Source organism: Hyalella azteca, unplaced genomic scaffold (assembly GCF_000764305.2).
Source record: "Hyalella azteca isolate HAZT.00-mixed unplaced genomic scaffold, Hazt_2.0.2 contig8288, whole genome shotgun sequence".
NCBI lineage: Eukaryota > Metazoa > Arthropoda > Malacostraca > Amphipoda > Hyalellidae > Hyalella > Hyalella azteca.
Genome location: NW_025938386.1, coordinates 61,198 through 71,595, shown reverse-complemented (window position 1 = coordinate 71,595; position 10,398 = coordinate 61,198).

Below are 10,398 nucleotides of genomic sequence, written 5' to 3'. Positions count from 1 at the left end.
CAAAAAATAAGCTCAGTTTTCTTATTCTTTATACGTAATATACGACGAATAAACAACAATGTCACGAAAATTTTTTGATAGCTATACGGACTCAGCTAGTAGAGAATGATAATTCACCATCATAATAAGCAATAATTCTTTGATGAGATATGAATTTTCACTAACAAATGCATACAGCAGGTATAACACAACAAGACTTAGCAGATGTAATAAAGCATATCTTGTCATATGTATAACACAAAATTTCTCGGGAGGTTTAACACAACATAACACAATATACCTCAACAAATATAATATCGTTACATATCTCGACAGAATAAAATTCCCCAACAAATCTAACACAACAAATGTAATATACCACGAATAAACAACAATGGCACGAAAATTTTTTGATAGCTATACGGACTCAGCTAGTAGTGAATGATAATTCACCATCAATATAAGCAATAATTCTTTGATGATAGATGAATTTTCACTAACAAATGCATGCAGCAAGTATAACACAACAAGGCTTAGCAGATGTAACGTAGCACATCTTGCCATGTGTATCGCAGGTTGTCATGTTGTCATGTATCGCAGCAGATGTCACATAGCAAATCTAAACAGTTGTAACATAGCATACCTTGTCATATGTATAACACAACATTTCTCAGCAGGTTTAACACAACATTACACAATTTACCTCAACAAATATAATATCGTAACATATCTCGACAGAATAAAATTCCCCAACAAATCTAACACAACAAACATTTGAACCGATATAGCATAACACGTCTCAACTAAAAACTATTCCAAACTATTCAACGTAAATTTTTTGTCATTATTGTCTTCCAAACCCAATTTTGCGATTGTCCATCGTAGATTCCGAATACGTGTTAGACGGCTTTCGGTATCGAGCTCTAGATTCTAAGTTATTGGATCAAGTGCAATATTCTTGTCATGTTCCATTTTAAAAATTTGGTATAATAAAAACAATACATACCTAATTATTTTTATAATTTCGGTTAAATTAATTGTTTTGAGCTATGGCGAATGATTCTCATTTATATTGAAAAAATACTCCACCAGTTAAAATTAAGGATGAAATTTCCCACTACGTCATTAGCAACACTTGCAATTTAGCTTGAAATAGTTATTTTCTCATCGAAGTGTCTGAAGTAAACTTTTAACCCTCAAGATGATGTCGTCGTCAGCGCAAGGCACAAGCTTAAGCAATAAAAAAAACATTTCAAGTTGAATAATTTCGGCACCAAATTTCACTCAGGAGTTTTAATTAGTTTCTTTATCGGTTGTCTATTTCATGATCAATTAACAAAAAAAATTATTTCGCATGAGCGTTCGAAAATAAATTAGATGTAAGCATGAATTTTTTCGAGGGTATTTTTGCGTTTAATAATGATAAATTAATATGATAGAAATTATAGTAATTCAGAAAGTGTGAAACATAGAGTAATATAAGATATAAAATTCTTAACGTCTCATGAATTCACTAAATGAATAACCTATCCAACAATGATTTTTTTCAAAGCACTCCTACATACTGAATACACAAATTATTTTATTTTAAATAAACGTTCATCCATTCGTAAAGCGTTAATTTCACCATAGAAGCTTGTCACAAGCATCGCATCTTCAATCAATATTCGAATTAAAGTAATGACAAAAAAATAAATGTACCTGCATCATTATATTTTTCTTTACATTTTAGCATTGCCGTGAAAATAAAAATTGTTTGTCTACTCATCTTCGCACAGAGAAAATGTATTTCATGTTTTGAATCAAGCAAACGAGCTTTCTATGGCAAAAGTTCATTGTTGCCTGGCGCTCTATTTATGTTTACCACAAATTTTGCATTGATTAAAAAACCACCATGATAATTCCTCTATGAGGACAATCATTTGTAAAAACTGCTCTTCTGAACTAAATTGAAATTTTTATCATTTAAGCAAAACGTAGTAATTTGTTACTGATGACCTAGCAGCGCTGACACCAGACTGTCAACTGTTTATCACTTATAAACAATCGTGGAAAACATCTGTTACTTATAACAGAATAGCGCCCGGAATGTCACCATCAACTGTTTTTAATTATAAACAAACATCGGCTCATCTTTTGCTGATAACAGAGCAGCGTTCAGAATGTCATCATCAACTGCTTGTCACCTATAAACAAACATCGCACCATCTGTTACTAATAACAGAGCAGCGTTCAGAATGTCATCATCAACTGCTTGTCAACTATAAATAAATATCGGCTCATCTTTTGCTGATAACAGAGCAGCGTCCAGAATGTCATCGTCAGCTGTTTATCACCTATAAACAAACATCAGGCCATCTGTTACTGATAACAGAGCAGCGTCCAGACTGTCATCGTCATGCTGTTTATCACCTATAAACAAACATCGGGCCATCTGTTACTGATAACAGAACAGCGTTCAGAATGTCGTCGCCAACTGCTTATCACCTATAACAAACATCAGTCCATCCATTACTGATAACAGAAAAGCGTTCAGACTGTCATCGTCAGCTGTTTATGACCTATAAACAAACATCGAGCCATCTGTTACTGATAACAAAACAGCGTCCAGTCATCGTCAGCTGCTTATCACCTATAAACAGACATCGGGCCATCTGTTACTGATAACAGCGCAGCGTCCAGACTGTCATCATCAACTGTTTATCACCTATAAACAAACATCAGGCCATCTGTTACTGATAACAGAACAGCGTCAAGAATGTCATCGTCAGCTGTTTATCACTTATAAACAAACATCGGTCCATCTGTTACTGATAACAGCGCAGCGTCCGGAATGTCAGTGCTCGTCAGCTGTTTATCACCTATAAACAAACATCGGGCCATCTTTTACTGATAACAGAGCAGCGTTCATAATGTCATCGTCAGCTGCTTATCACCTATAAACAGACATCAGGCCATCTGTTACTGATAACAGAGCAGCGCTCCCTGCGGATGTTAGGCGTTGAGGTCGGCGGAGTCCACGCGACTTTCTCACAGACGCGGTCGAAGGGCTGAGCGCAGCCTGCCACGGCGCTCCCAATGCCGGCCAGCGCAGTGACGTTGAGGTGAGGGAACAAACCGGCCTCGTACACGCCGGTTGTTCCTTCCGTCGAGTCCTGCAGGAAGCTGAAGAAGCTTGGCTGCAGGCAGCGGCATGCTCCTTGTAGGTTTGGCAGCCTAGTTAAGAATTTAAAGATTAGGAAATCGTTGCGGATTGAGGAAGATTCTCCTGATTACGATCTTTTTTAATCTTGAGAGTCACCAGATTTTAAAATTTAGATGGTGAGTTGCGAGATTTTGTGCAATGAACTAGTAATCATGATTAAAGGGATTAAAGTGTAGCAAAACGCCTAAAATAATTATGATTTTATGGAATTATAAGGAGCAGAATAAGATGCGTTTCTGATTACAGTTTTAATTTAGTGATCATAATGAGAAGGTTTTAATATTTATTAGTCGCGTGAATAAAGTGGTAAAAATATATTGTTAGCAATAATCGTAATTTAATTTAGTAATTATTCCGAATGCAATGGCTACCTGCTCTCAATCTCAAATATAAGAACGCATAGTTACGCAGAGGTAATTAATAATGCTGACTATGTAATAAATTAAAATAATATTTTTTCATCATCAAAAAAAATTCACAAGAAGCTTTTACCTCGGTTAAAAATTTCTGAGTTTTCACTCTCACCCAGTGGAAATTTTTACCACGGCTTCCTCTAAAGAAGGAGCCCAATTACGTTTATTAATATGTACATGTTTTGAAATTTCTGATTGAAATTTAAGTTGTTATTGATGACAAATTTTCCTATACATTTTGCATTTAATTTTATTTTTCGCTCAATTCTATATATATATATATTTACCTGTTTATATACCTGAACGCCTTGTAAGAAACTTCCTTAGTATTTTCTGTCAATTATTACCTAATTGATGATTTTGAAATATATTTTAAAGTTAGAATTCAAATGCACCCACATACATACTTCCATCCTAACTACCGTGAACGAAACCCATAAAATCAGCCAGGAGATTTCTCATGATATTTATAAATGATATTTATTCTCATGATAATAAGTAATAATTACTTATTGAAAGAAACTAATATAAAATTTTAGAATGTATTTGATGCCTGAAACTCACTCAAAAACTGCCCAGTCTCCACCTGTCACGATAATGGACAGCGGCACTGGTCCGCAGTCGCGGAAATTAGGGATAATTGAGGGAGCTTTCCGGCCAGACTTCCGCCATTCAGGAACCTGAGAATTTGCATTTTTAATTAAATTGATTGTGTTTGTATATTCTTAAATATTACCGTTAACTTTTAATCGTGAACTGAACATCTAAATCTAACCGTAGAGATAGGATTTAATTCTAGAGAAAGATTACAGTACGATTACCGTCTCAAGTGTATAGGTTGTTCTGAAACTTTTCTGTAATTATTCGAATGTATAATGGAATAAATTTAGCATCCACGGAAAAATATGAAGAACTATTTAGAAGAAAACAAACTAAACATATACCAAAGGCTGTAACTCAGCAGGACTGAGATAGTTAAATATTCGTCTAAAACTCCGTAGACTTTCTACACTACGCTCGCACAGCTCGCTTAAGCTCGAAACATTGTAATAATTAGCAAGATCGATAGATGTAAACAACTCACGGCAGAGCAAAGAAAAAAGAAAATTTATCTACGGTAAACAGTAATTTGTACGCATTCACTAATTTACTGCAAATGAATGACAGCAATTGAGGCAACATAAATTCATTTATAATTGTGTCAGGTAACAGTGTTGATACTTCAAAAACAACTTCAGAAGCCAAACAAAATGAGAACATGGAACACACTCACGCTTTCCTTGAGCACGAAAATAAGGAGATTAAAATGAATTAATTTCCATGAGTTCTTCATTTGATTAGGAATTTTTTTTAATATCAATATTTTGAAATTATTTATTTATTTATAAATAATATTTAATGTTCAGTGATATTCTGCGCAATAAAAAGTTTGGTTAATTTATACCGTTCTGAAAAAGTATGCTCGAATCTAAAGTCATATTTAAAAGGCATTTTATTCTAGAATAAAATGATCGTCCGCACACTGCCCCATTAAATACATCTGCAACAAATTAAACTTTGTTTGAAAATAATTTTAAATGTGCTTGCTCATGATAATTACTTGTTTAACTATGAACCTCTAATAAATTTTAACAATGAATTAAAATGTGCTGCCTTATGATTTCTGTTTATTTAATTATTTACCACGAATTATTGTTAACAATTAAATAATTACCTCTATGACGCACTCTTCACCCCTGAACCACGGCAGCCTGTAGAGGTGCAGGCTGGGTTGTTTTTTCATTTTTAAACGAAAAATATGCATTTGTGGTAAAAGGACCGAAGGTGGGCGCCTTGCCCCAAGCCCATGGGCCCATTGCCCCAGGGGGCCCATTTTGACACTTTTTACAAAATAGTGTTTCATTAAAAATTGAATAAACATGTAGGCGTCTAATTCACATCATACATTCCTCATTAGTTGTACCTTTAAACAAAACAAAAAACCACCTCGTATCAATTAAAGCTTCATCAAAAATTTAGTTTAAAAAAAGTGGGGGGGGCGCTGCCCCATATTGCCCTAATATGATCGTCCGCACACTGCCCCATTAAATACCATCTGCAACAAATTAAACTTTGTTTGAAAAGAATTTTAAATGTGCTTGCTCATGATAAGTGCTTGTTTAATAATGAACCTATAATTAATTTTAACAATGAATTAAAATGTGCTGCCGTGTGATTTCAGTTTCTTTAATTATTTGCCGCAAATTATTGTTAACAATTAAATAATTACCTCTATGGCTACTCATGATAAGTGCTTGTTTAATTATGAACCTTTAATTAATTTTAAAGATCAATTAAAATGTGCTGCCGTATGATTTCTGTTTCTTTAATTATTTGCCGCAACCTCTATGGTTACTTATGATAAGTGCTTGTTTAATTATGAACCTCTAATTAATTTTAACAATGAATTAAAATGTGCTGCCGTATGATTACCTCTATGACGCACTAATTACCTCTATGACGCACTCTTCACCCTTGAACCACGGCAGCCTGTAGAGGTGCAGGCTGGGGAGGTGCAGGCTGCGGCTGTTCCCAGCGTACCGCACGGAGCTCTGAATAATTAATTATTTTTTAATTGGTGAAACCAATATATAAATATAATTAATATATAAATGTAATTAATTCGCACGAAATATTGGGCAGCTTTAGGATTTGAAGCTTTTAAATAAAAAATTTACAGAACTGAATAACACATTGGAGTAGTGGAATGATTGGGTATTGGTGAGAAGTGGATGATAACAAGTGTCATTATTATTGCAGAAATGCATACATGTAATCGTCAAAATAAATCCAGTTCAGAAATATTTTGTGTATTTATAGCATGAATAAATTAGTTGAGTTCGTTCAGCGACAACCTAGCCTTAATTTTACTAATTTCAAATAAATTGAATTACTTACGTTACGTTGAAGAGTTACGAAACTAAAATAATATAAAAATAATTAAGAAACTTTATAATGTAAAGATGAAGCGCAAAACCTGTAATATAAAGATGAATATCGTTATTCCTTCTTAATAAGCTGACTTGTGAAACTTTCTAATGTAAATCTGATATACGAAACTTTACAGCATAGACTTAACTTAAGAATCTTTATAATATAGAGCTGACCTACGAAATTTTAAGATATAGAGCTGACTTATGAAATATTCCTACATAAATGTGGCTCAAGCTGAAAAAGAGAATGAAAAACAGAGTTGGGAAAAGCGATGAATTACTAAATAACTGTAGCGATGAATTTCTACATAACTGTAGCGATGAATAACTAAATTTGAATGAAAACAATTTAAAAATAACTTACGAGGCCATGAGGTAGGCTGTACCGGAAACTGGTCGCCATGATGACGGTGACGTCATCGCCTTGGTAGACATCGCTGCTGTAGTAGAGCCAACTGCACGGTAGTGACCATGAGTGACGTGAACATGAGTGACGTGTGACCATGAGTGACGTGACCATGAGTGACGTGTGACCGTGAGTGACGTGTGACCATGAGTGACGTGTGACCATGAGTGACGTGTGACCATGAGTGACGTGTGACCATGAGTGACGTGTGACTATGAGTGACGTGTGACCATGAGTGACGTGTGACCATGAGTGACGTGTGACCATGAGTGACGTGTGACTAGACGTATAAAAATCATAATACCAGTAGTTATAACTTTTATTCTATTTGCATTAACGAAACAGTGAAATTCATTTTAAGGTTCGTAATTCATAAAAAATGTACAGTGATCAAGTACAATTAAAATGGCTCGATTAATATGAATTATATTCATTTCAATAATTACATAGAGTGAAAAGTATCGTGAGTGGAAGTGGATCTTGAACTCTGATAAAATACATGGGTTATATATATCTATCAAAAAATTCTGTTGCAAAGAATTAATGGCAAATAATCGATAATAAATTTTTACACAAAATACTGTGAGTGATAACAGCAGAAATGAACATTAGCTATAAAGAACAAAACCAATATATCTAATAACGAACTTATTGATGATGTTCTTGTTTCTGTCCAACAGTAGAGTATCCGCTTCATTTCAAATTAATGATTTCGAGCATGAAAATATTTTTTTGCGACATAAAAAGGAAGCTAATCATCGCCATGGACAATTTCGTCATTTACTTATTCAAAATTTTAAGTCGTCTTTGTCATTTTCTAGACAACTATAGAGATTTTAAATGATATCTCGTAATGAAAAGTTAAAAGCAAACAAATTTTTTTAAAAGAAAACCCAGCTCATGTGTCTATAAGTAACCTGATGAACAGAGCTGTTGATGACTTAGTAAAAGTTAATTAATTAACTGAAGGTAATATGTTTAGACTTACAGACCAGTTTGGTGAACATCAGCCGTTCTGAGCCTAAAGTCCAAGTTCAGATCATAAGAGTAAATATTAACGTAGAAACTCTGGTTCCAGCGGGAACTGAGGTTGGAGTAACGTCCCAGGTCAGGATCATAGAAACTCTGGCGTGTGTTATCTTGATTGTTGCCAAAACTGCAACTCAAACTTAAACAAAAAATTTCTGCGAACAACAAAATTCTCGCACGAGGTGACATTTTTATGCATAACTGAAAGAGATACAAAGTTCATTAGAACTACAAGCATTAATTTGCTGCATAATTTATTTAAAAGGATTTCATGAAATGAAGTTTATTTTACAAATAATAAATAAAATTATTTCTCTCCTAAACTTCATTCATTAACGAACATATCCAGCTTATGCAATTGTAAACACTTAAATATGTGCAAGCAATGATCTCCAAAAATTTGCAAACCAATTTCCCTACTAGATTCAAGCACAAATTCAATCAAACAAAAATATTATATTCAAACACAAATTAGATTTTTCCTAATTTAGCCACATGAAACTCATAGTATCACAAAATACTAAGATATTTAAAAAACTTTCTTAAGCATGACCGCGACATTGTATCACGTAATTCTGAGATATTTAAAAGCCTTTCTTAAGCATGACCGCGAGAGAGCGACTCGCCTCCCTTCTGCCGCAACTGTCCGCGCTCTACTGTGCCCTCGGACCGTATTGTACACTCGCATCTATTACTGGATCATTTGTCAAAATATTGACTCACTTTCGTACGGACGTTGCAGCCGGTTCTAACTGGGTAAGATTTACCCACAAAAGAGCAAAAGATACATCGCTATTTGGACAAAGTTTTCCTTATTTCTCTGTGTGAAGGATTGCGTTGATTTCGAGAGGGTGATTCAGCATTCGTAAATCATGTACTTCATCCCTTGTTTTCAGAGGCACTGACGAACGTTGGGTTTCTTAGAACTTTACTGTATACATCTGCCTCAGCGATCTGGAACACGAAAATTGCACCCATTTAGAGGATTGGTTACCGATACTTGAAATGATGTAGTTGCATTCATAATTACGTAGAATCTGACTATAATAATAGAAACTGATATATATTATGTAGCATCCATGATGAATGGGACAAAAAGATGCTCGAAATCTAAGTATACTGAAGGTATCATGCAATTGAGTTATTTTTATCCTCGTATCTTAACATCTATTTATCTGAAAACCTGTGCCTATTGAAAGATTCTCAGAAAGTGATCAAATTCAATCAATTTTAATACACCGTGTTATTAATATTGTGGTTACAAATAAATTTCACAATGAATATTCTTATATTTTATACAATGTAACATAACTTCTGAAAATCTAAATTTTCAGAAATATATGTATAAATTTAGCTAAAATTATATAAATAAATTGCGCAAGGACTCAATTTGTAACAATATTCGTAATGAGTGTCGATTTATTTCCTATCTATATTTTAACGAATGGCATATTGAGTAAATGTTATCGTTAATAATTTTCTGTTAATTTAATTGAGGCTGTGATAAGGTTGGGGTAAGGCAGGTCAGAGGCTGGGACAAGGCTGGTCAGAGGCTGGGGTAAGGCATGTCAGAGGCAGGGGTGAGGCTGGGGTGAGGCAGGTTTAAATATAGTTGAGGCAGCGTCACAGAATTTGTCAAGCGTCTTGCCATTGAAGCAAAAGACGCCTGATGTTTCACAAACTTTTTACGACCTTTAATATAAAATTCAATTCAGTTCAAAGGTAGACTTAATATCGAAATTGTTGGGTAAATTGAGAAATATGTTCTATAAGTATAATGATTCTTTTTATTCATTACTCAAACCTTGCAAACCATTGAGGTTTCATGAAACAGTTTTGGGCATGAAACAGTTTACATTATTGTAAACAGTTTCATGGCAAAATGTATGTAATTATAAAACAGTTTCAATGTTTTATTGAAATTATTATTATTTCAAATTATTGGGTAAATTGACGCATATTTTCCATGTGTATAATGATTCTTTTTATTCATTACTCAAACCTTGAAAACCATTGAGGTGTCACGAAAATTTTTTAGGAATTCGTGAGAAATTCTTTGTGGATGATATGTATTTTAATTTTTTCAACTTTGAGATTTGATGCGTGTGTTAAATTAATAAAAAATTAACTTGATGAATGTTTTCAGCCGCCAAATTCATTGTTGAAGAATAACCCGGCATTTGGGGTTACATTTTTTATCAATGTTTTCAAGATGTCTTCGCCATATGAAGATTTTAATCAATATTTCACACATAAATCAATGTTTGCTAATCAGTCTATCCTGTAAATTGGTTCACAATTCTACTTTTCTTTTAACCTGCATTTTTTTTTTTTGCTGCAAAACGATTAATAAATTTAGAAACCCTGCCTACCGAAACCAAAGTCTGTATTTTG